Source organism: Pseudophryne corroboree, chromosome 8 (assembly GCF_028390025.1).
Source record: "Pseudophryne corroboree isolate aPseCor3 chromosome 8, aPseCor3.hap2, whole genome shotgun sequence".
In the NCBI taxonomy this organism is placed as follows: Eukaryota; Metazoa; Chordata; class Amphibia; order Anura; family Myobatrachidae; genus Pseudophryne; species Pseudophryne corroboree.
The window spans coordinates 362,136,891-362,163,585 of NC_086451.1; the positions used below are offsets into that span (position 1 = coordinate 362,136,891).

At 50.0% G+C, this 26,695-nt stretch overlaps 1 long non-coding RNA gene across 1 annotated transcript; it reads left to right on the forward strand.

Annotated features, from left to right (window-relative positions):
* Positions 1–4,293: 4,293 nt before the first annotated feature.
* LOC134947803 (uncharacterized) lies at positions 4,294–7,236 on the forward strand. Its single transcript, XR_010182788.1, has 3 exons — positions 4,294–4,570; positions 5,644–5,871; positions 6,989–7,236. It is a non-coding gene; the product is annotated as an uncharacterized LOC134947803 (long non-coding RNA).
* The last annotated feature ends 19,459 nt before the right edge of the window (positions 7,237–26,695 follow it).

Genomic DNA, 26,695 nt, shown 5'->3' on the forward strand with positions numbered 1-26,695 from the left:
GCATTTGGCAAAGTGATTAAGTCTACCACATTTCATGCAGGTTTTACCATAAGCAGGGCACATTTTAGGATTGTGAGCATTTCCACATCTACTGCACATTTCCTTATTAGACTGTGGTTTAGACTGCTTCATTCTTGAGAATGGAGGTTTGCATGGCTCTGTTTTCTGCACTACATGCACATCAGCTTCCTTGTGTAACTTTCTGGCTTGAAATCTAGTTATTTCTGCAGATCTACACATAGTCACTGCCTTTTATAGTGTTAGGTCTTGCTCTCTCAGCAATCTCTCTCTGAGTCCATTATCAGGTATTCCACAGACAATACGATCTCTAATCAGTGAATCCTTTAAATCACCAAACTCACAGGTTTTACTGAGTGATTGCAGCTCTGTAACATACTGGTCAAATCCATCTACAGACTTCTGATCACATGTGAAAAACTTATATCTCTCATATGTCACATTTTTCCTTGGCACAAAGTAATCTTCAAACTTTTGCATTATAGAAGATAGAACCATATTCTGCCCCTCATCAAACTGAAAACTATTATAAATTTCCTGCACATCCTCTCCTATCACATGGAGGAAAATGGATACCTTAATTTTGTCAGCCTCTGAATCAGCTCCACATGCAGTAAGATATATATTAAACCTTTACTTAAATTTTTTCCAGTTTTCAGACAAGTTACCCGACATCAGCATGCCGGTTGGAGGAGCTAGTTTATCCATGGTTACTCACTGTTTGAAGATAGGAGCACACGGCAGGTTTTGCAGACACCGAGTATCACAGCCTTACAGACTGCTGCAGGATTCTGTCACACTCTGAGAGCACTAGCAGTCGAAGTTAAACTTCTTCTGACACCATGTTTTGTTCATACGTTTGTAAATCCAGTCATCAGGACACAAAGACATGTGAGTTCACTGCTGTGCTGTTTATTCCCTCCAACTCCAGGCACACTCCACACTGGACCACCCACTTCCCAGCATTCCCCTGGTCCCAGGGACCATCACTGAAGATACAGGCTTACAAACATTAGTAAGGAAGTGTGTACAAATATTAAGCATTCTAATACACTAACATCACAGCCCCCACCCCTTCTCCTCCTCAGTTACATACGCACTTATGTCTGCAGCGCTGACAGGCACCTTCAGAGTCCATTCAGCAGCCTCCCAATGTCCCGCTCCTCATTGCCTTCTTGGGGGACGAGACGTAATGATGTCTCATTCCCGAGTGTAAGTTGCGCAGCACCGCTACTCACACTAGCGCAGCAGACGGAGGGGAGAGCATGCGGGCAGATTCCATTGCAGGCGTCAGGGATGATTCTACTTCTCTCCAGGCATCACTGCGGGCAGCAGCACTCCCGCTGCTGCTGTGAATGCTGTTGCTGGCTGTGGAGCCTGGAGAGAGGCAGAATCATCTCTGGACAGCAGCTCCGGCCGTCGGGCCCCCTTAGAAAGAGGGGCCTGGTGTACTTACCCCCTGGGCCCCGCCCTTGATCCGGCACTGCTAACCATTCATCCTATACCCAACTGTAACCCTAAACCATAACTCTAAACATTAACCACCAAACCCTAACCTTAAACTGTAAACCCTAATCCTAAACACTAACACTAAACCCTAATTCTAACTCTAAACTTGGCCCTAGACCCAGGCGTGGTGCAACCTGCTCAGCAAAGGGATGCAAAACAGGGAGGTGCCAGGCTGGAGAGGCGCTCTCCCTGCTTTGTGTCCCCGCTGCTGCGCCGCCCTGTCCCTTCTACTGCTGCGTCTGTCAACCTGACAGGCAGCACTGGATGCCGCTGTGCCTGTAATGTGAGTAACGGACGCCGATGGGTGCTGTAATGTGATGCCGATGGGCGCTGTAATGTGACGCAGATGGGCGCTGTAATGTGAGTAACAGACACCGCTGGGCAATTAAATGTGAGTAACGAACACTGCTGGAGTAACGGATGTCGCTGTGCACTGTAATGTGTGTAACGGACGCTGCTGGGCAGTATAATGTGAGTAACAGATGCTGCTGGGCAGTATAATGTGAGTAACAGACGCTGCTGGGCAGTATAATGTGAGTAACGGATGTTGCTGTGCGCTGAACTGTGAGTAACAGATGTTGCTGGGCATTGTAATGTGAGTAACGGACATCGCTGTGCGTTGTAATGTGAGTAATGGACGTCGAGGTCGTCGATGTGCATGGTACAATCCGTTTATGGACGGGGGCCCCAAATCAGTGTCTTGCTTAGGGCCCCTTGAGTTCTAAATCCGCCTCTGTTTGGCGTGACGGCAGCAAAGATGAATGAGGACACATATGGATGCCAAAACTGAAATCTAAATTGCAGTGTAAACATAAAGCTGTCTAACATTTGTGGGCTACATCCAAAGCATACAGTATTTACACTGCACAGAAAAAATATAAATGTATTTGCTCCCCTTTCATTGTAACATGTTTTTTTTTCAAATGCAAAGTTAGTGTACTTGCTTTTTTGCTTTACTTACAAATCATAATCAGGACCAGAGTCTTAAGGACCCAGGACCATTTACTGAACAGCAGAGGTGGAACACTTTGGGATCATTCCGAGTCGATCGCTCGCTGACGATTTTCGCAGCGCAGCCATCAGTTAAAAAACAGCAGAACAATGCATGCGTATGCACCGCATCGTACGGGTGCAAAGAGGATCAGTGCTGGGCGATGGATTTAGAGAAGATTCCATTCGCACAGCCGAACGCAAGGTGATTGACAGAAAGAGGGCATTTATGGGTGTTAACTGACCGTTTTCTTTGAGTGTTTGGGAAAACGCAGGCATGTCCAGGCGTCTGGAGGGCGGGTGTCTGACGTCAATTCCGGCACCAAAAAGACTGAAGTGATCGCAAGGGCTGAGTAAGTCCAGAGCTACTCTGAAACTGCACAAAATGTTTTTGCTGCGCTCGGCTGCACACGCGTTCACACACTTGCAAAGCGAAAATACACTCCCCCGTGGGCAGCAACTATGCATGGCTGCTAAAAGTAGCTAGCGAGCGATCAACTCGGAATGACCCCCCTCTGTTCCTTACCTGAGTACCTACAATCCTGGGGCGTTAGGGGTTAGTGTTTTTGCCATGGGATGGCCAGCAGTACTAACCTATGCTGGTCTAGTGCACGGGGGCGCGCATTTACCCGTGTTTTTGGCAAGTGGAAAAGGGTAAACCCGGATCAAGTGACCCGTGAATCCTACCCGGCTATTTACCTGGGTAGGACACGGGAATGATCCGGGTAGGGTGTAGTGTAAACGGGAGCCGTGTCGATGCAACACGGCTCCCGTTTACACTGTATGGATGGGCGGCGCTGGGAGATCATGTGATCTCCCTGCGCCGCCCCTGCCGTGTAGCTAGAAGCGTCACCAACCCGGCATATGCCGGGTTGTGACTGCTAATGGGAAAGGGACCGAGCACGGGTCGCAGCAGGGGGCAGCTCCCGTGTCAGGCTCCCGGCTGCGACCCGTGCTCGTAGGTGTAAAAGGGGTATTAGATAAGCCTGTCTGCCACTGAAGTTGGTCACAGATATGTAGAGGTATGGATTATACGTTGTTATTATTGTTTTTTTATTGTTTTTTCAAACCAACAATCAAATCATCAAGTGTCTCTAAATCCATCAAATATAACAAAGTGTTTTACTAAGTGAAGTATTGTACAGTAATTAAAATACCACTTGAAATTTATACATAGAAAAGCGTATTTGTTTTGGTGTTTTGTAATAATATACTCTTCTAAAGAGTAGGTTGATTAGCTTACACTGTTCTCAAACAGAACTTACATGTGACTCATCATTATTTTAGAAGTGCTATTGCATAGCCTAACAAAAATAAAAACCTTATACAAATATTTTTTAACCATACTGTAACCCTTAGCAACCAGTCAATAACATTCAGTTGCAGAACAAGACAATGGCAGGCTTTAGTACAGTATAAACTGGCCCCTAGCTTAGGGATGCTTTCAGGGCCGGCTCCAGGCATGTTCCACTCGAGCGGCCGCGCAGGGCGCCACCCCTCAAAGGGCGCCGCTATTTGTGGCCGTCATATTGTGTCCACATACCTGGAGCCGGCACTGCCCTGATCACAGATGTCCGCCCTGGCTCTCAGCAGTGGCCGCAAGCCCGCAATGATGGGGGAGTGTTGTGGGTGGGCCAAGGCCTGGCTCAGTAAATTTGTGTGCGGCGCGTGGCCAGCCCGAGCAGCCCCGCCTCCCTCTCGACACACCCACCGCCTGTTTCCAGCCACTGTGCTCTCCTCATCCCCCTCTCCTCCCCAGAAAGCCGGTGTGCGCACGACGTCATTGCGCTCGGCAGTCTGGGAGAGGAAGCGCTGCGTTGGTGGGAGAAGAGAGGACCGAGGAGCGGGAAGATCGAGGAGCAGCGGCAGCCCCAGCGACGGTGCGTCCTGTACAGCATGTGCCCACCCATCCACCAACAAGCACCAGCAGGTCTGCAGTCTGCCTGCCTGAGCCCCTGGCCCCGAGGAGGCAACCTGTCAGTCCAGGATCCCGGCAGCAGCACAGCACATGGCCAGCATGAGCACTTCAGGGAGAGTGCTGCCCCCCAGCCAGGTTGAGTCCGGATGTATACATGTATAGAGTACATCTCTCACTCTTTGTCAGCTCTCTCAGTCCTCACCCCCCTCTCTCTCTCTTTTCTTGTCCCCCCCTCTCTCTCTCTTTTCTTGTCCCCCCCTCTCTCTCTCTCTTTTGTATTCATGCCCCCTCGCTCTTTTGTCCTTGCATCTCTCTCTTTTGTACTCAGACCCTCTCTCACTCTTGTACTAACCCCCCTCTTTGTTGTTACCCTCCTCTTTGTCGTTACCCCCCTCTCACTCTTTTGTCCTTACCCCCTCTCTCTATTTTGTCTTTACCTCCCTCTCTCTCTTTTGTCGTTACCCCTCTCTGTCTCTTTTGTCCTTATCCCACCTTCTCTCTTTTGTCCTTATCCCACCTTCTCTCTTTTGTCCTTATCCCACCCTCTCTCTTTTGTCCTTATCCCACCCTCTCTCTTTTGTCCTTATCCCACCCTCTCTCTTTTGTCCTTATCCCACCCTCTCTCTTTTGTCCTTATCCCACCCTCTCTCTTTTGTCCTTATCCCACCCTCTCTCTTTTGTCCTTACCCCCCTCTCTCTCTTTTGTCCTTACCCCCTCTCTCTTTTGTCCTTACAGTACCTCTCTCTTTGTCCTTACAGTACCCCTCTCTTTGTCCTTACAGTACCCCTCTCTTTGTCCTTACAGTACCCCTCTCTTCGTCCTCACCTCTCTCTCTCTCTCTCGTCCTCACCTCTCTCTCTTGTCCTCACCTCTCTCTCTTGTCTTGTCCTCACCTCATCTCTATCTTTCTCGTCCTCACCCCCTCTCTTCTGTCTCTTTTCCTCACCTCTCTTCTTTTGTCCTTACCCCCTCTCTTGATCTCTCTACCTCTCTCTCATCCTCGCTCCCTCACTTTTGTCCTCATCCTATCTCTTTTTTTGTCTTCACCCTTTCTCTCTCTTGTCCTCACCCCCCCCCCTTTGTCCTCACCTCTCCTCTCTCTTGTATTCATCTCTCTCTTGTCCTCAACTCCCCCCGCCCCACATTTTGCCCTTGCCTCTCTCTCTCTCTCTTGTCCTTACCCTTCTCTCTCTATCTCTCATCATAGCGCACAGCAGGGAGGAGTCCTAGGAGCAGCAGCACGGCGTTGAGCGATGTCGCTTGGTACTATAAGCGGCTGGCCGCCCACAAGCACCCGGTCTGCAGCCTGCCTGCCTGAGCCCCTGGTACTAAGGAGGAGTCCAGCCACCCATGCAGCCCGGGATCCCAGCAGCAGCACAGCACAGCACACAGCCAGCATCAGCACTGCAGGGAGAGTGCCGCCCCCCTGGCCAGGGTGAGTGCGGATGTATACATGCCCTGGCTGATTCTCTGTCCTCACCCACTCTCTCTGTCCCTCTGTTTTCACCCCCCTCTCTTTTTTTTGTCCTCACCCGCTCTCTCTCTTTTGTCCTCACCCCCCTCCCTCTTGTCCTCACCTCTGACTCTTGTCCTCACCCCCCTCCTTCTTCTCTCTTGTCCTCATCTCTCTCTCTTGTCTTCACCCTTCTCTCTGTTGTCCTCACCTCTCTTTTTATTGTGCTCACCCCCTCTCTTCTCTCTCTTTTCCTAACCTCTTTCTTTTGTATTCACTCCCCCTCTCTCTCTTTTGTTCTCGCCTTTCACTCTTTTGTACTCAGACCCTCTCTCTCTCTCGTATTAACCCCTCTCTTTGTCGTTACCGCCCCTCTCTTTGTCGTTACCCGCCCCTCTCTTTGACGTTACCCGCCCCTCTCTTTTGTCGTTACCGCCCCCTCTCTTTGTCGTTACCCCCTCTCTCTTTGTTACCCCTCTCACTCTTTTGTCCTTACCCCTCTCTTTTGTCGTCACCCCCTCTGTCTCTTTTGTCCTTATCCCACCCTCTCTCTTTTGTCCTTATCCCACCCTCTCTCTTTTGTCCTTATCCCACCCTCTCTCTTTTGTCCTTATCCCACCCTCTCTCTTTTGTCCTTATCCCACCCTCTCTCTTTTGTCCTTACCCCCCCTCTCTCTCTTGTCCTTACAGTACCTCTCTCTTGTCCTCACCTCTCTTTCTCTCTTGTCCTCACCTCTCTGTCTTGTTTTGTCCTCACCCCCCTCTCTTCTGTCTCTTTTCCTCACATCTCTTCTTTTGTCCTCACCCCCCTCTCTTCTGTCTCTTTTCCTCACCTCTCTTCTTTTGTCTTTACCCCCCTCTCTTCTGTCTCTTTTCCTCACCTCTCTTCTTTTGTCTTTACCCCCCTCTCTTGATCTCTCGCCCTCTCTCTCATCCTCACTCCCTCTCTTTTGTCCTCATCCTATCTCTTTTTTGTCCTCACCCTCTCTCTCTCTCTTGTCCTCACCTCTCCTCTCTCTTGTATTCACCCCCCCAATATTGCCCTTACATCCCTCTCTCTCTTCTCCTTACCCCTCTCTTTCTATCTCTCTCATCATAGCGCACAGCAGGGAGGAGTCCTAGGAGCAGCAGCACGGCGTTGAGCGATGTCGAGTGATATTGTATGCGGCTGGCCGCCCACAAGCACCCGGTCTGCAGCCTGCCTGCCTACCTGAGCCCCTGGTACTGAGGAGGAGTACAGCCACCCATGCAGCCCGGGATCCTAGCAGCAGCACAGCACACAGCCAGCATCAGCACTGCAGGGAGAGTGCTGCCCCCCTGTCCAGGGTGAGTGCGGATGTATACATGCCCTGGCTGATTCTCTCTGTCCTCACCCACTCTCTCTGTCCCTCTGTTCTCACCCCCCCTCTCTTTTTTTTTTGTCTTCACCCCCTCTCTTCTCCCTCTTGTCCTCACCTCTCTCTTGTGTTCACCCTTCTCTCTGTTGTCCTCGTCTCTCTTTTTATTGTCCTCACCCCTTCTCTTCTCCCTCTTTTCCTAACCTCTCTCTTTTGTACTCACCCCCCTCCCTCCCTCTCTCTCTCTTTTGTCCTCACTCCCCCTCTTTGTCCTCACCCTCCCTCTCTCTTTTGTCCTCACCCCCCTCTCTCTCTTTTGTCCTCACCCCCCTCTCTCTCTTTTGTCCTCACCCCCCTCTCTCTCTTGTCCTCACCCCCCTCTCTCTCTTGTCCTCACCCCCCTCTCTCTCTTGTCCTCACCCCCTCTCTCTCTTTTGTCCTCACCCCCCCTCTCTCTTTTGTCCTCACCCCCCCTCTCTCTTTTGTCCTCACCCCCCCTCTCTCTTTTGTCCTCACTCCCCCTCTCTCTTTTGTCCTCACTCCCCCTCTTTGTCCTCACTCCCCCTCTCTCTTGTCCTCACCCCCCTCTCTCTTTTGTCCTCACCCCCCCTCTCTTTTGTCCTCACCCCCCCTTTCTCTTTTGTCCTCACCCCCCCTCTCTCTTTTGTCCTTATCCCCCTCTCTCTTTTGACCTTACCCCCTCTCTCTTTTGACCTCACCACCCCCTCTCTCTTTTGACCTCACCCCCCTCTCTCTCTTTTGTCCTCACTCCCCCTCTCTCTCTTTTGTCCTCACTCCCCCTCTCTCTCTTTTGTCCTCACTCCCCCTCTCTCTTTTGTCCTCACTCCTCTCTCTCTCTCTCTCTCTCTCTCTTTTGTCCTCACTCCCCCTCTCCTCCTCACTCCCCCTCTCTCTTTTTGTGTCCTTACTCCCTCTCTCTCTCTTTTGTCCTCACTCCCCCTCTCTCTTGCTTCACTTCTCTTTCTCTTGTCCTCTCTCTTTCTCTCTTGTCCACAATTCAAAGCTACTTTCATAGTGCCTCTACTGTGGTGTAATGTGTATAAGGAGCTCTACTATGGCATAATGTGTGTAAGTGGCTCTGGTGTAAAGTGTCTAAGGGTTATGATGTGGCGTAACATGTACAGTATAAGTTGCTCTACTGTGGTGTAACGTGTATAAGGGGCATTACTTTGTGGGGCATACTAAGGTGTAAAGGGCATTACTGTGTGGGCATATTAATGTGCAAGGAGCATTACTGTGTGGGGCATGATACGGTGCAAGGGGCATTACTGTGTGGAGACCAATAGAACCATACTTCAGTTATCGTCTGCTGTGCGGATTTGAAAAACGGTCCCCACTGAGTATGTCCGAGAACTGGGATTGCATATAAGAAAATTTTTGCAAGGATCTGCTATATGATATTAAGCAATATATTGGAGTTTGAAGGGAATTAATTAGGAACAGTGCTGTGGATTCCTTTTTGCTCTGGTATTTTCAAATATGTGTATCTGCCACTACTGGGGTCATTTTGTGAATCTGGCATTGCACTAATGGGGTCATTATGTGTATCTGTCACCATTGGGGGCATATGTGTATCTGGCACTGCACTACTGGGGTCATTATGGGTCTCTAGCACTGCCCTACTGGGGTCATTATCCCTATCTGGCACTCTACTGGGGTCATTATGTGTATCTGGCACTATACTGGAACGTTATGTGTATCTAACAGTATACTGGGAACATTATGTGTAAGGAGCACTACTGTGGGCGTTATGTGTAAGGATGCTAATTGTGTTAAGGGTGTGGTGAAAATATACATATTTATAGTTTGATAACATAATATAAAGTTGCGTGGCCACACCCACTTTCCCAGAAGTGCGTGTGCCGAATGCGCACGCATTGAGAGGGGGGGGGGTGTTTCAAAATTTCCTGCTCAGGGTGCTAGTAGGCCTGGAGCCGGCCCTGGATGCTTTATATATATATATATATATATACTACCTTTAATCAGGGACACATAAGAATTACACAGGTTCTGTGGCTGATTAAAACCAAATTGCAGACTTAAAGTTATCCAGTCAGAGAACCTGTGGAGTTCAAATCTGTCACGGATTAAAAAATCATAGCAACACTACCCTAGCCTCCCAATCCTCACTAAAGGCCAGAAGCTGAATTACTATGAGATCTTAGAACAGGAATACTGCGTGTGACCTACACAGGAAGCCGAGAGATAGGGGGAAATGGGTATGGATTACTTGGTCCCAGGGGAGTCATTCCGACCCGATCGCTCGCTGCAGTTTATCGCAGCGCAGCAATCGGGTCGGAACTGCGCATGCACCGCAGTGCGCCGGCGCATGGCAGCCATCATTGCCTAGCGAATGCCTCTGAGGCAGAGGCTGTGGGTGGGAGGGGGCTGGACGGCGGCGCGGTCCTGCCAACGCAGGTGTGGCCGGACCGTTGGGGGGGCAGGCCGCGGTGGCTGCGTGACGTCTCACTCAGCCGCCGCGGCCAGTGGCAGCGACGATCAACTCCCGTCCAGCCTCAGGAGCTGCGCTGGCCGGGAGTTACTCCACAAATACAAAAGCACACCGCAGTACGATGCTTTTGTATTTGTGCGGGGGCGGGCCGGACTGACATGCGGGGTGGACTAGCCCTGTGCTGGGCATCCCCCCGCGTGTCAGGGAAGATGATCGTAGCAGTGCTAAATTTAGCACAGCTACGATCAACTCGGAATGACCCCCCCTGGTCTGTGAAAGGGCCCAAGAGTGCAGGGAAGGTGTAGCCTCACTCCCCAACTGCCCCCAATGCCGTGAGCACGTTCCCATGTCCACTATACTGAGGGCCACTAATTTATTAACCATCTATTCTTTATCGACTTACAGTGTAAATAATGTTTTCCATGATTGTCAATTACACAGGATAAACATTGGCCAGCCATCCAGTATTTAAGATCCATTTATGGAACTTGTAAGATAATTCAAATATGTGTGTGAGACAATAGATTAAGTACAACTTAATATAAATGTCTGAAGTATTTACTAATAAGATCAGGAAATGTGGGAAGTGCAATCAGAAGTGGTATAATTGAAGTTCTTTTGAGGCGGCTATATTACAAATGATTAAATAAGTAATATTCTAATAAAATAACAAAGTTACAACGTGTGAAGTTATTGCTTATTCTTAATAGGATTTTTTTTATAATCTAATCAATATAACTTGGATTTTTGTGTTTGTGGTCAGGTTATAGGTATTTGGACACAAATTGGGTGTGAGATAATGATATTTTAAATGTACAGTAACCATATTCTTAACCATTTGGAATATGGGTGTAAAATATTTAGCATTAACTTACTCCTGGAAGTCGTCTTATGCGTCAGTAAATAAGGGACATTGCTCTCTGCCGCAGGTGACAGGCAAGTATATGTATGTCATTGTTTACTTAATTCACACAAGTCACAGTCAACAGCTGTAGGAGCTTGGTAATTGTAGAACCCAGATGTCATTGCACTCCTGTCTCCAGCCAAGGGCAGGTGCTGACCCCTTTATCATCCTCTCCATTTATCTGTATGAACTTTTCCTTCAGCTGTCACACTCTGCTTCCCCAATGTTTTTAGTGTTAAACCCTCTGACATTAGAGACCTCACAGAAAACTGCAAGAAGTCACGCTGTGAGAAAACTGCTTTGAACTTTTTAAATCCTGTATACTACCTAACACCTATATACAGAGGCGCAGCTAGGGTTTTTGGAGCCCAGGGCAAGATGGAAAATGGCGCCCCCCCCCCCCCCCCCAAAAAAAAACAGCAAAAGAACCATGTGCGTGCGCCGAAGGCGCGCGCGGGCCAAAAAATGGGTGTGACCACACACCAGAAGGGGTGTGGCCACTGAAAATGGCCCACAGTGCCAGTTACATTGCCCCACAGTGCCAGATACAATGCCCCACAGTGCCAGATACAATGCCCCACAGTGCCAGATACATGCCCCACAGTGCCAGATACATGCCCCACAGTGCCAGATACACTGCCCCCACAGTGCCAGTTACATTGCCAGCTACATTGCCCCACAGTGCCAGTTACATTGCCCCACAGTGCCAGTTACATTGCCCCACAGTGCCAGATACATTGCCCACAGTGTCAGATACATTGCCCCAAAGTGCCAGATACATTGCCCCACAGTGCCAGATACATCACACAGTGCCAGATAGTATACATGCCCCACAGTGCCAGATACATTGCCCCACAGTGCCAGATACATTGCCCCACTGTGCCAGATACATGCCCCACTGTGCCAGATACATGCCCCACTGTGCCAGATACATTCCCAACTGTGCCAGATACATGCTCCACTGTGCCAGATACATGCCCCACTGTGCCAGATACATTGCCCCACAGTGCCAGATACATTGCCCCACAGTGCCAGATACATTGCCCCACAGTGCCAGATACATTGCCCCACAGTGCCAGATACATTGCCCCACAGTGCCAGATACATTGCCCCACAGTGCCAGATACATTGCCCCACTGTGCCAGATACATTGCCCCACTGTGCCAGATACATTGCCCCACTGTGCCAGATACATGCCCCACTGTGCCAGATACATGCCCCACTGTGCCAGATACATGCCCCACTGTGCCAGATACATGCTCCACTGTGCCAGATACATTGCCCCACTGTGCCAGATACATTGCCCCACTGTGCCAGATACATTGCCCCACAGTGCCAGATACATTGCCCCACTGTGCCAGATACATTGCCCCACTGTGCCAGATACATGCCCCACTGTGCCAGATACATGCCCCACTGTGCCAGATACATGCCCCACTGTGCCAGATACATGCCCCACTGTGCCAGATACATGCCCCACTGTGCTTTCCCCCCCCCCCCCGTCACTCACCGCCTGTTGTGTCTGTGAGGGGAGGAGAGCGCAGCGCCTCTCCTTCCCCTCACTGCTCCCGGTCTCCGGCGGCTGGGTGGCGCCGGTTCGCCAGCCAATCAGAGCTCGCGGACCGGCAGCCAATCAGGAGCCGGTCCGCAAGCTCTGATTGGCTAACGCCGGAGACCGGACACACGCAGCGCTACTAGTGCTCTGGCGGCAGTGAGGGGAGGGAGAGACGCTGCACTCTCCTCCCCTCACATTTTGGCGTGATGGGGGCGAGTGGGGCATGATGCCATGGCCACCGCCGGCGCCTCCCTCTCCTGGGCCTGCCAAGGCACCCAGGGCACGTGCCCCACTCACCCTACCCTTGTTACGCCTCTGCCTCTATACAGTGGCGTACTGTAAGTTCGTCCCAGTCACCCGGAGGCAAGATAAATGTTGGTGCCCCCCTAGAAATATAGATAGATAGATAGACAGACAGACAGACACACACACACAGTAACACTCAGTCTGTGCCTCAGAGACACATACACACATAGAGCGACACCCAACTTGTGTTCCCCCCCATACACACACGCGCGCGCGCACACACACACACACACACACAGTAACACCCAGCCTGCACCTCGGGGTCTGGGTGTCTGTGATGGGCACTTCAGAATGCAGGCTCTGAGGAGGGACTGGTGGTAGCAGAACACATGCAGGAGATTTAGGGCCCAGAAGCCACCGTAAGAGACCCCTATCCCCCTGCACAGCAGAGGCCGCCGACAAGGATCAGGAGACTGCAGTACTAGTTGTGGGAGGGGGCGGAGTTACACAGAAGAGTGAGAACCTGCACCGCTCAGGTATGCTCTATCTCTCCATGGCTGCAGCTGCCTGCCAGGACTCTAGTTCCACACTGATTGTAATGGTATCCCTGAGGAGTGGTGACCCCTCCAGGGTAGGAGCCTGGCAAAAGCCGACTCCATTGCCTCCCAGGCAGTTTTTCTCTCATTAATGTCAGCATCGCTTACGCACAATTGGATATCTGTAATGTCCACATAATAATAATAATAATAATAATAATAATGTTATTTCTACAGCTCTTTTCCACCAATAGGACTCATAGCGCTTTACATTTGCTTTTTAAAAAAAGAGAGATACAAAATTATCTTAGCAGAAAAGAGGGCTGGGTATTTTTTGGACACTAAGGGGTATATTCAATAAGAGTCGGATCCATTCCGACATGCACTTATCGGAATGGATCCGACAGGCCCTATTCAGTAGAGTGGACAAATCCGACTGTCGGATTTGGCCGATGTCCGTGCAGCTGCTGTCAGCAGCTCCTTGTGTGTGAGATCACAAGGAACTGCTGGAGGGAGCCGCACATCACTGCACTCAGCCGTGTATCCCAGTGCCGGCCGGGGAGCGCTGCAGGGGGGACGCCCATCAGGTACCTGCATGCCCTGCTGCCCCTAACCTACCGCCTCGCTCCCCATAGCCCACCGCACTGCTCCCCATAACCCACGCATCGCTCCCCATAGCCTGCCGCACCGCTCCCCCATCTCCTCACCTCAATACGACATTTTTTAAAGTCGAATTGAGATTGTCGGAAACGGGGCCAAAACCTGACACAGTTTCCGACAGAAGCACGTGTTTTCTAACAAGTCTGGAATTCCCGAGTTGTCGGGGAAAAAAACAGCCCATATTGAGTAGGTCAGAACCCCTTCCGACCGAAATCTGTCGGAAGCTGTCGTCTTTCCGACAGGACGGCAGCTTCCAACAGCTATTGAATACACTCGTAAGGGGCATTGGTGAAATGCGTGAGAAAAGTTGAGTCTGGAGTCTATTTTTGAATAATTCTAGGGTAGAGGTCTCTCGAACTGTGTGCTGAGTTCCAGAGGCAGAACTCTGGGAGGCAACGGAGTCACCCCAAGGTTGTGGGTTCTAATCCTGGATATGACACTTGCAAATTAATTGTCAGAGAAATAATCAGCATTGTGAGTGACTGAGCAGATCTATGTAGTGTGTGGTTGGACCCCTACATAGATCTGCCTAGTTGCAACGGTTTTGTAGTAGCTTCATATGGGATCCGGATTAAAAGTCGACAGTAACTAGGTCGACCACTATTGGTCGACAGTAACTAGGTCGACAGGGTGTCTAGGTCGACAGGGTATTTAGGTCGACAGGTCAAAAGGTCGACATGAGTTTTTCACAATTTTTTTCTTTTTTTAACCTTTACATACTTAATGATCCACGTGGACTACGATTGGAACGGTAATCTGTGCCGAGCGAAGCGGTAGCGGAGCGAAGGCACCATGCCCGAAGCATGGCGAGCGAAGCGAGCCATGCAAGGGGACGCGGTGCACTAATTGGGGTTCCCGGTCACTCTACGAAGAAAACGACACTAAAATAACATTAAAAACTCATGTCGACCTTTTGACCTGTCGACCTAGAACATGTCGACCTAAAGACCCTGTTGACCTAGACACCCTGTCGACCTAGACACCCTGTCGACCTAGTTACTGTCGACCAATAGTGGTCGACCTAGACATTGTCGACCTAGTTACTGTCGACTTTCAATACCACACCCCTTCATATACTGTAGTTAGAATTAGAGATGAGCGGGTTCGGTTTTACTCGGATCTCATAACGGCATCTTATTGGCTCACGGATGAAATATAGGGGAGGGGGGCACCAATATTTTTCTTGCCTCCGGGCAACTGGGACAAACTTACGCCACTGCTGAGTTCCATAGGCTTAGAGCCACAATGCTAAATGCTTGACAGCCAAATGAGTTAAGGAAGTATTTGTAGATCAAAGTAAGCAAGCAGGGCAATAAGGAATCACTCCCAGTGGGTGTCTCAATACAAATCCTAGTGGCTGCAATATTAGCATATTTGCTCACTGCCGCTGCGTACATATTCGCAGCTGCAAAGGCATTTGTAGATCTCTGAATCAGGCCCTGTGTGAAATGCATGAGAGGTAAGGAAATCGGTTCCGGTATGAATGGTCGACCATGTTATGATCGACAGTCATTAGGTCGACCACTATTGGTCGACATTGACATGGTCGACATGGACACATGGTCGACACATGAAAATGGTCGACACATGAAAGGTCGACACATGAAAAGGTTGACATGATTTTTTTACTTTTTTTTGGTGTTGTTTTTTGCGTAAAGTGACTGGGAACCCCAATTAGTGCACCGCGTCCCCTCGCATGGCGAGCGAACATGGTGCCTTCGCTCCGCTACCGCTTCGCTCGGCACAGATTACCGTTCCAATCGTAGTCCACGTGGATCGTAAAGTATGGAAAAGTTCCCCAAAAGAAAAAAAAGTTAAAAAAACTCATGTCGACCTTTTCATGTGTCGACCTTTCACGTGTCGACCATTTTCATGTGTCGACCATGTGTCCATGTCGACCATGTCAATGTCGACCAATAGTGGTCGACCTAATGACTGTCGACCATAACATGGTCGACCATCTGAACGGATACCAAGGAAATCATCCTGAACCCCACAGAATTGATAAATAACATAGCTAGTAGCCAAAATGACACTGTAAGAGGTGATTGAATTTTAAAACTTTATTAATGAACTAGCATTTGCCTGCTGCTTCGCTCGCATTAATGTGTGATAATGCTCAGCAGAACTGATTTTACAAAGACAGCAGTGCCATCTAATATTGTGATGTATATTTTATATTGTACACATTGATCACAAAATTTCTTTGTAAATAATATTATTCTTACGTCCTAGAGGATGCTGGGGTCCACATTTGTACCATGGGGTATAGACGGGTTCACCAGGAGCCACTGGCACTTTAAGAGTTTTAGAGTGTGGGCTGGCTCCTCCCTCTATGTCCCTCCTACCAGACTCAGTTTAGAAAATGTGCCTGGAGGAGCCGGTCACAGCTAGGGGAGCTCCATAGGAGTTCTTTTAGTTTTATTATTTTTATTAGCGTTTAGGTACAGGGAGGCTGCTAGCAACAGCCTCCCTGCTTCGAGGGACTAAGGGGTCTGAGCCACTAACTCCACTGACAGGACACTGAGCTCCTGAGGGGATCTAACGTTCGCCACCACAGGGGATCGCTCACCCCAGCAGCATGCCGCCACCCCTTACAGAGCCAGAAGATCAGTGGCGAGTTAGTCACCGCCCCCCCTGACAAGCGGGGAGCCGGTGTGAAGATGGCGGCAACAGGGTAGGGAGTGCAGCACTAACTGCGCTCCGGGTCTCAGCGGTACATAGTGCGGTGCTGTGAGGGGCGCCCTGAGCCAGCGCCTACACTGTCCAGAAAGCATGTCAGGGTCCCAGGATCGCTGCCAGCACAATTCCTCAGGCCAGTATAATCATTAGAAGAGCGGGAACCAGCGCCATTACAGGGGGCAGAGTTTCTCCTCAGAGCGGACCCAGCAGCGTTCAGCGCCATTTTCCTGCCTGCAGCAGCGCTGACAGGGAGAGCTGTCCCTCCAGATCAACTCCAGCTGCCTTGTACGGTACCAGGGGGTTGTAGAAGGGGTGTGGGGGGGGGGGGAGACTGTATAGCTATACTGTGTATCCTATTAAGGTGCACAGTAAGCACTGGATAGGCGTTTACCTATATCGTGAAGCGCTGTATGTGGGTTGGCTCCAATCTCTGTGTCTCTCTTGGCATTCTTAGGGGGGAAACTCTGTGTGCCCTTAACCTGTGTGGTTCTGGAGTGTTTGTTGTCTCCATGGGGGTCATTCCAACCTGATCGCTCGCTGCAGTTTGTCGCAGCGATCGGGTTGGAACCACGCATGCGCTGGCGCCCCAGTGCGCCGGCGCATGGCAGTCGTCGCTGCCTAGCGATCGACTCTGAGACAGAGGCGGTTGCTGGGCGGGAGGGGGCTGGACGGCGGCGTTAAGCAGCCATTTAGGAGGCACGGCCCAGCCAATGCAGGCGTGGCCGGACTGTCGGGGGGGCGGGCCGCGGCGGCTGCGTGACGTCTCACGCAGCCGCTGCAGCCAGCGGCAGCGACAAACAACTTCTGGCCAGCCGCAGAAGCAGCGCTGGCCGGGAGTTACTCCTGAAATATAAAAGCATCGCCGCTGTGCGGGGGGGGGGGGGGTGTCACTGACATGCGGGCGGATGATTGTCAGGGAAGATGATCGTTGCTGTGCTAAATTTAGCACAGCTATGATCAACTCGGAATGACCTCCCATAAACTATGTCCAGGGACTCTGTGTCATATACTGCAGAGGATAATTCCTCTCAGGATGAGCCCATTCCATGTAATCAGGATTGTACTGTTTTAGCGCAGGTCCCAGCAAGGGAGTCTGAGTGGTTGGCCTCTATTAAAAGTATGATTTCTCAGAATTCTACTAGGCTTGCACAAAATGAAACTGCAACTGATTGAGGCTATTAGAGATGTGTTGAATATTACAGATACAACACCTGAGCAGGTTGAGGAGGCTTTCTTCACTGACAATAAGAAGACCTCGCTAACCTTCCCTGCATCTGTGGAGAGTGGGCACCTGGCAGTGGATGCTGGTCCCCATCCCTCCTCGGCACGGCGGCAGGTTCCGGCATGGCAGCGGGCTTCGTTGCGGCGACAGATATCGGGTCAGGAGGGACTTGCATCCGTTAGGATTCCAGTCCCTCCAATGGCATTGCGGTATTTTGAATGGCGAGCTAAGCGCGAGCCAATCGTGGCTCGTGCCTTGGCAGCCAATGAGACAAGGCCGCGGCGAGCCAATCCTGGCTCGCCGCGTCATCGCTCCGCACACTCCCAGCGTCATATAAGAGATGCTGCGGAGCGGGAAAGAGTAATCAGGCACCGGACGTGGAAGAAAGAAGACCTTCAGGAGAAGAAAGAAGAAACGGAGGCGGCGACAATGGCGGAGACTGCGGAAGCGGCGACGGCAGAGAGGAAGAAGAAGAAGAGGAGGAAGAAGACAGAAGGAGAAGCGTCGAGGGAAGGCGCCCAGCAGCGGAAGTCTGGCGGAGAGTGCTGCAGCGTGTGGGAACCAATTGAGCTGACGAAGCTCCCTGCTGCAGCCTCTCCCACTGTGACGGGTAGGAGGCGTTGGGCCACCTCCACTTATATTTGATTCCTCCCTAGAGCACCAGGGACAGTCACTAGGCCTGCGGGGACATCCAGGCCCTTTCGGCCTGTGCCACCATTAGTCAGGCTCCTCCGGCCTGTACCCTAACCCCAGGCCTCCGGCCTGTGCCTCATCACACTGCCTACGGCCTGTGCCCCATCACCAGGCATCCGGCCTGTGCCCCATCACCTGGCCTATGCCCCATCACCAGGCCCCTGGCCTGCGCCTCACCCAGGTCCCCGACCTGCGCCTTACCCAGGCCCCCGGCCTGCGCCTCACCCGGTATTCTATAGGACCAGGGGTTGCAGTGTACAAAACCGGCCCGGACGGGTTCTGCTAAAAGTGAGCTGTGCGGCAGCTCCCGGAGAGCCCACATCTGGTCGGGTGCGAGGAACCGGCTGGTTCCACGCGGTGCACAGTGTAAGGGATTGGAGAGGGTGTGGCGTAACAGTCTCGTCCCACGCGCCTCAACTTCCCGTTAATCTGGAGTGGACAGCTGTCCATAACAGAACGATGCTCGCGGCCACAGTAGGGGGGGAGGGGGGTGAGAAGTACCCAAAGCCCAGCAACCGGTTAGTGGAGTTGGTCATTAGGGGTTAACCTACTGTGCCGGGGTGTTATTCTAACTGACTTGCTGTATTGCAGTTGTATCTTGATAGTCTGATCTCTGGTAGTTTGGATTAGAACCAGCAGTCCCAGTTGCTACTGTTAATTTGTTCGACAGGCGTAGTTAGGCTGTAGTTAGTTGTTAGCCGTTAGAGAAGCCTGCAGTTAGGGAGGCTGCTCTTCTTGCCCTTACAGAAACTGAGAACCGCGTCAGTCAAGGTGACCAGTGAGTCAGAAGTGAGTATTGCTCTGTGTCTGTTTGTTACCGTCCCCCGTACACCGGTTAGGGGTTTGCTCACGGACAAGAGAACCCCTTCATCACGCTTCGCGCGAGTGTGTGAAAGCGGTGTAGCTGAGGCCTCCGGCCAGTGATGACCTACCACCCAGCCGGTGAAGGTCGCCACTACCCCTGACGTGCCCCGCTCTTTGGAGAGAGAGAGGGTTGACACGTCTTAATCTGTACGTTTCCTTTTTTAGACTGTCCGTCGACCGTTGTTGGAAGAAGGTGTCCGTGCCCTGGTTTGTCCGGAGGTTTTGCTTCATAGACACTTCCACGCACTGCAAGGGCCAGGGGCGGCCACAGGTAAGCAGTGTGACTACACCTGCACGGCAGCAGGCACTGCTTATTGATCACCCCTGTTACACGTCTAAGGAATTAAACGCTATATTTGAGAAATCCTGGGAAAACCCAGAGAAAAAATTTCAGATCCCTAGGAAGGTTATGGTTACTTTTCCCTTTCCTGAGTAGGATAGGATAAAATGGGAAAACCCGCCCATAGTAGACGCATCTGTCTCCAGACTGTCTAAAAAGGTGGTTTTACCCATTCCAGGATCTACCGCATTAAAAGAACCGGCTGATCGCAAAATTTACACTACGCTCAAATCCATATACACGGCTTCAGGGGCGAGATTACGTCCTACTATTGCCTGTGCGTGAATTTCTAAAGCTATAGTAAAGTGGTCAGGCACGTTACTTGAAGATTCAAATACATTGGATAAAAAGTGACGTTGAATTGTTTTTACGTAGCATTCAGGATTCTGCAGGATTTATGGTGGAATCCATGAAGGACCTGGTTTCGATGGCTGCAGGGATATCTTCCATGTCTGTCTCGGCTTGCAGAGGACTTTGGCTGTGCCAGTGGTCTGCCGACGCGGAATCCAGGAGAAGTGTGGAGACCCTACCCTACATAGGTCAGGCTCTCTTTGGGGAAGCGTTGGATGCGTGGATTTCCACAGCAACTGCGGGTAAGTCACCTTTTCTTCCCTCAGCTGCGCCTGCTACGAAGAAAACTTTTTCTGTAGCTACATCACAGTCCTTTCGGGCTGTCAAATCACAAAAGACCAAGCCGTCTAACACCTTCTGTAGAGGAGGTAGGGAAAAATCCAAGAAACCTGCTTCTGCAGGTTCCCAGGAACAGAAGCCTGCTTCAGGGACGTCAAGGTCCTCAGCATGATGGTGGACTGCGCGGCCTGGAAGTAGGGCCGGTGGGGGCGAGGCTCAGACGATTCAACCATGTCTGGGTGTCATCCGGCCTGGACCGCTGGGTGCAGGATATTGTGTCCCAGGGGTACAGACTGGAGTTTCAAGATCTCCCACCTCACCGATTCTTCAAATCAGGCTTTCCAGTTTTGCTGGCAGACAGGGCTATCCTACAGGAAGCCATTCAAAAATTGGAAGTCACAGGTCATTGTACCAGTTCCACCTCATCTGCAAAACAAAGGTTACTATTCGAACCTTTTTGTGGTACCAAAACCGGATGGTCCGGCCAGGCCCATTCTGAACTTAACATTGCTAAACCCCTTTCTAAGGGAGTTCAAGTTCAAAATGGAGTCCCTGAAGGCGGTGATATCAGGTCTGGAGGAGGGGTAATTCCTGGTATCCCTAGATATCAAGGATGCGTACCTCCACATTCTGATTTGGCTGCCTCTCCACGGCACCAAGGGTGTTCACCAAGGTGATGGCGGAGATGATGGTTCTCCTCCGCAGACAGGAGGTGAATATAATCCCATATCTGGACGATCTGCTAATAAAGGCATCATCTAAGGAGAAGCTGTTGCAGCCCATTGTTCTCACGACTCATCTGCTTAGAGAACACGGTTGGATCCTGAATCTTCCAAAGTCACATTTGGAGCCAACCAGGAGATTGTCTTTCTGGGAATGATCCTCGACACAGAAGTGCAGAGGGTGTTTCTTCCGGAGGAGAAAGCATTCGTGATACAAACAATGGTCCGGGATGTCCTGAAGCCAGCCCGGGTTTCGGTTCATCAGTGCATTCACCTTCTGTGGAAGATGGGGGCCTCTTACGAGGCTCTGCAGTATGGGAGGTTTCATGCTTGGCCCTTCCAACTTGCTCCCCTGGACAAGTGGTCGGGATCTCATCTACACATGCACCAGAGAATACATCTGTCGCCGAAAGCCAGGATTTCACTCCTCTGGTGGCTACAACTACCTACCTTCTGGAGGGCCGCAGGTTCGAGATTCAGGACTGGGTCCTTCTAACCACGGATGCAAGTCTCAGGGGCTGGGGCGCAGTCTCTCAAGGGGAAACCATCCAAGGCCGGTGGTCAAGTCTGGAATCCGGCCTGCCAATAAACATTCTGGAACTAAGAGCCGGTTACAACGGTCTTCTCAAAGCGGCCCATCTTCTGCAAGATCGAGCCATTCAAGTACAGTCAGACAATGCAACAACAGTGGGTTACATAAAACGACAGGGCGGAATGAAGAGCAGAGCTGCAATGTCAGAGGTAAAAAGAATCATCCTCTGGGCAGAAAAACACACGTTGGCGCTGTCAGCAATCTTCATTCCGGGAGTAGAGAACTGGGAAGCGAACTTCCTCAGCAGATACGATCTTCATCCAGGAGAGTGGGGACTCCATCTGGAGGTGTTCACGGAGGTAACAGATCGTTGGGGTGTACCTCAAATAGACAGGATGGCCTCTCGTCTCAACAAGAAGCTTCAGCGGTATTGTTCCAGGTTGAGGGACCCACAAGCCGTGGCGGTGGACACCCTAGTGACTCCGTGGGTGTTCCAGTCGGTGTACGTGTTCCTCCACTTCCACTCATTCCAAGAGTTCTAAAACTCACATGGAAAACAAGAGTTCAGGCAATTCTCATTGCTCCGGACTGGCCAAGAAGGGCTTGGTACGCGGATCTTCTGGATCTACTACTGGAAGAGCCGAGGCCTCTTCCTCTTCGGGAGGACCTGCTGTAGCAGGGGCAGTTTGCTTATCAAGACTTACCATGGCTACGTTTGACGGCATGGAGGTTGAACGCCAGATATTAGCTCAGAAGGGCATTCCGAACAAGGTTATTTCTACTCTGATACAGGCTAGGAAAGGAGTAACGTCTAAACATTATCATCGTATTTGGAAAAAATATGTATCTTGATGTGAGTCCAAGAAGTTTCCTACGGTGGAGCTTCAACTGGTGCGGTTTCTCCTCTTCATGCAAGCAGGTGTGGATATGGGCCTGAGACTGGGATCCGTAAAAGTCCAGATTTCGTCCCTTTCCATTTTCTTCCAGAAACAATTGGCTTCTTTCCCTGAAGTTCAGACTTTTCTGAAAGGGGTTCTGCACATCCAGCCTCCCTTTCTGCCGCCTACAGTGCCCTGGGATCTTAACGTGGTGTTACAGTTCCTCCAATTGGATTGGTTCGAACCTCTTCCGGAGGTTGAGGTCAAATTTCTCACGTGAAAGGATGTCACTTTGTTAGCCTTAGCTTCTGCTAGACGTGTGTCGGAGTTGGGGGCTTTGTCTTGTAAGAGCCCCTTCTTGATCTTCCATAAAGATAGAGCTGAGCTCCGGACACGTCAGCAGTTCCTTCCGAAGGTTGTGTCGGCGTTTCACATCAACCAACCTATTGTGGTGCCAGTTGCTACTGACTCCTCAATTTCCTCAAAGTCCTTGGATGTTGTAAGGTCTCTGAGAATCTATGTGAAGAGGACTGCTCGTCACAGAAAATCGGACTCTCTGTTTGTCCTGTATGATCCCAAGAAACTTGGGTGTCCTGCTTCTAAGCAGACGATCTCTCGCTGGATCAGGTTCACTATCCAGCATGCGTATTCTACGGTAGGACTGCCGTTTCCTACGTCTGTTAAGGCCCACTTTACTCGTAAGGTGGGTTCTTCCTGGTCGGCTGCCCTGGGTGTCTCGGCTTTACAGCTTTGCCGAGCGGCTACTTGGTCGGGGTCGAACACGTTTACAAAGTTCTATAAGTTCGATACCTTGGCCGCTGAGGACCTGAAGTTTGGTCAATCAGTTCTGCAGGAGCCCCCGCGCTCTCCCTCTCGTTCTGGGAGCTTTGGTACATCCCCATGGTACTAATGTGGACCCCAGCATCCTCTAGGACGTAAGAGAAAATAGTATTTTAATTACCTACCGGTAAATCCTTTTCTCGTAGTCTGTAGAGGATGCTGGACGCCCGCCCAGCGCTTCGTGATCCTGCAGTGGTTACTTAGTTCAGTACTGCTTAGTTCTTGGTTAAGTACTGTTTTGTTACTTGTTTAAGTAATATTTTTCAGCTGTTGCTCATGTTTCAAGCTGGTTAGCTTGGTTTGCCTTGTGTGTAGCTGGTGTGAATCTCACCACTATCTGTGTAAAATCCTTCTCTCGAAGTTGTCCATCTCCTCGGGCACAGTTTCTAGACTGAGTCTGGTAGGAGGGACATAGAGGGAGGAGCCAGCACACACTCTCAAACTCTTAAAGTGCCAGTGGCTCCTAGTGGACCCGTCTATACCCCATGGTACTAATGTGGACCCCAGCATCCTCTACGTACTACGAGAAAAGGATTTACCGGTAGGTAATTCAAATTCTATTTTTTTATTTTTATCCTACAGGGATAAACACAAAAAGATGCTTGGGCAATGAATTAATAAAAATAGAAAACAATTCAGAGAAATGTTACTGAAAATGAGGCAGGGGCTCCATGACAAAACTGGGCAGGAAAGACTTCATGAGATGACTTGTACAATGTAGTGGAGAGTCAGGGTGATAATGACATACAAAATGATATACATAAATATACGCATACCGAGATGAAGCAACTCTTCAGAATAGGTTGTTCTGTGTTATTCTTCATTACCAGATTAACTTTAAAATTCTATATTCTTTTATAAGGCTAAGAAATTCTAGATTTTTATGTTCAAATTCCACATATAGCTTAGATTTACTGAATAAAATATGTAGTCATATCTGGAAAACTACGCAAATGGAACTTTTGCTGTTCTAAGTCATTCATGTCTGTATAAGTAACAGTATAGCAATGTCTCCAACAGAACCCTCAGTATGGATTATAATAAGTGCCGTGGTGTGCTGCAGTTGTCATGTAACAGCTGCTGCACTACAGCTGAAAAGAGATAACACATGTTAAACAAACAGATCGTCTTCTGTGTTGTCATTATTCAGCTTTTGATAATTGAATCAACATACTAGATGAACCTGAGCTGACAACACAATGAATGAGGAAGAAATACATAAAATTAATGAACAGAACATTTTCACACCTAGATCTTTGTAGCACCTGTCCAAATCTCTAAGAGAAAAGCAACGTATTTCGCTAAAGCACTTAGGGGCAGATTTATTAAGCTCGGTGAAGTGATAAATTGGAAGGTGATAAAGGACCAGCCAGTCAGCTCCTAACTGTCATTTTTCAAACCCAGCCTGTAACATGATAGCTAGGATCTGATTGGCTGGTCCTTTATCACCTTCCACTTTATCACTTCACCGAGCTTAATAAATCTGCCCCTTAATTACCTAACATATACAGTATATAAGCATTGTGATAAAATGAGATATAATATTGGCAGATATATGTAAGAAGTGTTTTTCCATGTGCATACCAGGCACACTGCATACTTGCCTACTTTTGAAAAAGCATTTCAAGGAGATGTGAGGGTAACACCTATCAGCGCGGGCGCGTACTGCTACATCGGAGAGGCGTGTCATGAAAATAACTTACATCCAAATGGAAATGAGCCCCAAAGTTATTAAGATCTACTTGTTGAAGAGGGGTGGTCTTCTGTTTGCCGGCGGTCGGGCTCCCGGCGCTCAGTATACCGGCGCCGGGAGCCCGACAGCCGGAATACCGACAATTATTTTCCCTCGTGGGGGTCCACGACCCCCATAGAGGGAGAATAAAATAGTGTGGCGCGCATAGCGCGCCACCGTGCCCGTAGCGTGGCGAGCGCAGCGAGCCCGCAAGGGGCTCATTTGCACTCGCCAAGCTGTCGGTAAGCCGGCGGTCGGGCTCCCGGCGCCGGGATGCTGGTCGCCGGGAGCCCGACCGCCGGCCAGCCGTAGTGAACCCGTTGAAGAGAAGACTCTTATATTTTGCAGGATGTGTTTGTGTATTGTGTTTTACAAGAGGTTCCATATACTGTAAGTGGCCACAAGAAACCTTATTTACAATGCATGTAGCCATAGGGATCATTGTGTCTTATAACCAATGCAGGGAAATGGCGCTGATGATGCCACTTAAATGTATGTATCTCTGATTTCTTTTTTTTTCAGGGAGATTGAGGGACCATTCAGGGAGTGAGGGAGATTACTACTATTTCAGGGAGTCTCCTGCAGAATGAGGGAGGGTAGGCAACTATGGACTGTCAATAACTCTATTTACACTTATGGCCTAAGAACCTTTGCACGTATTCCTCTCCCCTTTGATATTGTATATCTCTGTCTACTGTGCCTGCTTTGCTTACTGTCTGGCCGTCCTCGGTTATCTTTGCTATTTCTCTCTGTCTCTCTCACATTTTCTTAAATCCTCCTCTTGTCAATTTCCTCCACTCTTTCCTTCAGTTCAATCTTATCTGCTCTCTCAATTCCATTTTTTTCTGCTGTTATTTTCTTCCTCCACTTTCTTCACTATCTCTTACCACTTTGTGTATTCTGATTCTGGCGATGTAATGAGTTGCAAGGTGAAGCAGGCGATGGAATGAGTTGCAAGGTGAAGCAGTGCTGTGCAATCAGGGCCATAACTAGACATTATAGGCAGCACCCTCTGTGAAAGAGAGCACTGCTAGTGGTTGTCCGCTGTTTGCTGACAGATGGGGTTTTGTGTTTATTTAAAGAAAACTTCAATATGGGGGTGATAGAAGGTTAAATGCTCTCTATATGGGGAGAAAACAAAATCTTATAATCTGTGCTAATGCTCAACCACACTAGGGGGATCATTCCGAGTTGATCGGTAGCTGAATTTGTTCGCAGCGCAGCGATCAGGCTAAAAATCGGCAGTTCTGAGCATACGTATGCGGCGCAATGCGCATGCGCGACGTACGGGCACAACGAACGATGTAGTTTTGCACAGGGTCTAGCGATGCATTTCAGTCGCACTGCTTGCCGCAGAGTGATTGACATGAAGTGGGCGTTCGTGGGTGGCAACTGACCGTTTTCAGGGAGTGTGTGGAAAAACGCAGGCGTGCCAGGAAAAATGCAGGGGTGGCTGGGCGAACGCTGGGCGGGTTTGTGACGTCAAATCCGGAACTGAATAGTCTGAAGTGATCGCAAGCGCTGAGTAGGCATTCATTTACTCTGAAACTACCCAAAAAAAATTTGTAGCCGCTCTGCAATAGAACCGTTCGCACTTCTGCTAAGCTAAAATACACTCCCAGTGGGCGGCGGCACAGCGTTTGCACGGCTACTAAAACTAGCTAGCGAGCTATCAACTCGGAATGACCCCCTAGGGCAGGGGTGGGGAACCTTTTTTCTACCGGGGGCCATACAAAAATTCTCAACTTAAAAAATGACCCTGCCCCCCAGCAGGTCTGCCCCATAGAGGTACTGTGTGTGCGCGCCAAAAAAATGGGTGTGGCCAGTTAAAATGGGACGTGATACACATATGCCCCCAATAGTGCAGTGCCAGATCCACAATTGCCCCCACAGTGCCAGGTATACAAATGCCCCTCACAGTGCCAGGTATACAAATGCCCCCACAGTGCCAAGTATACAA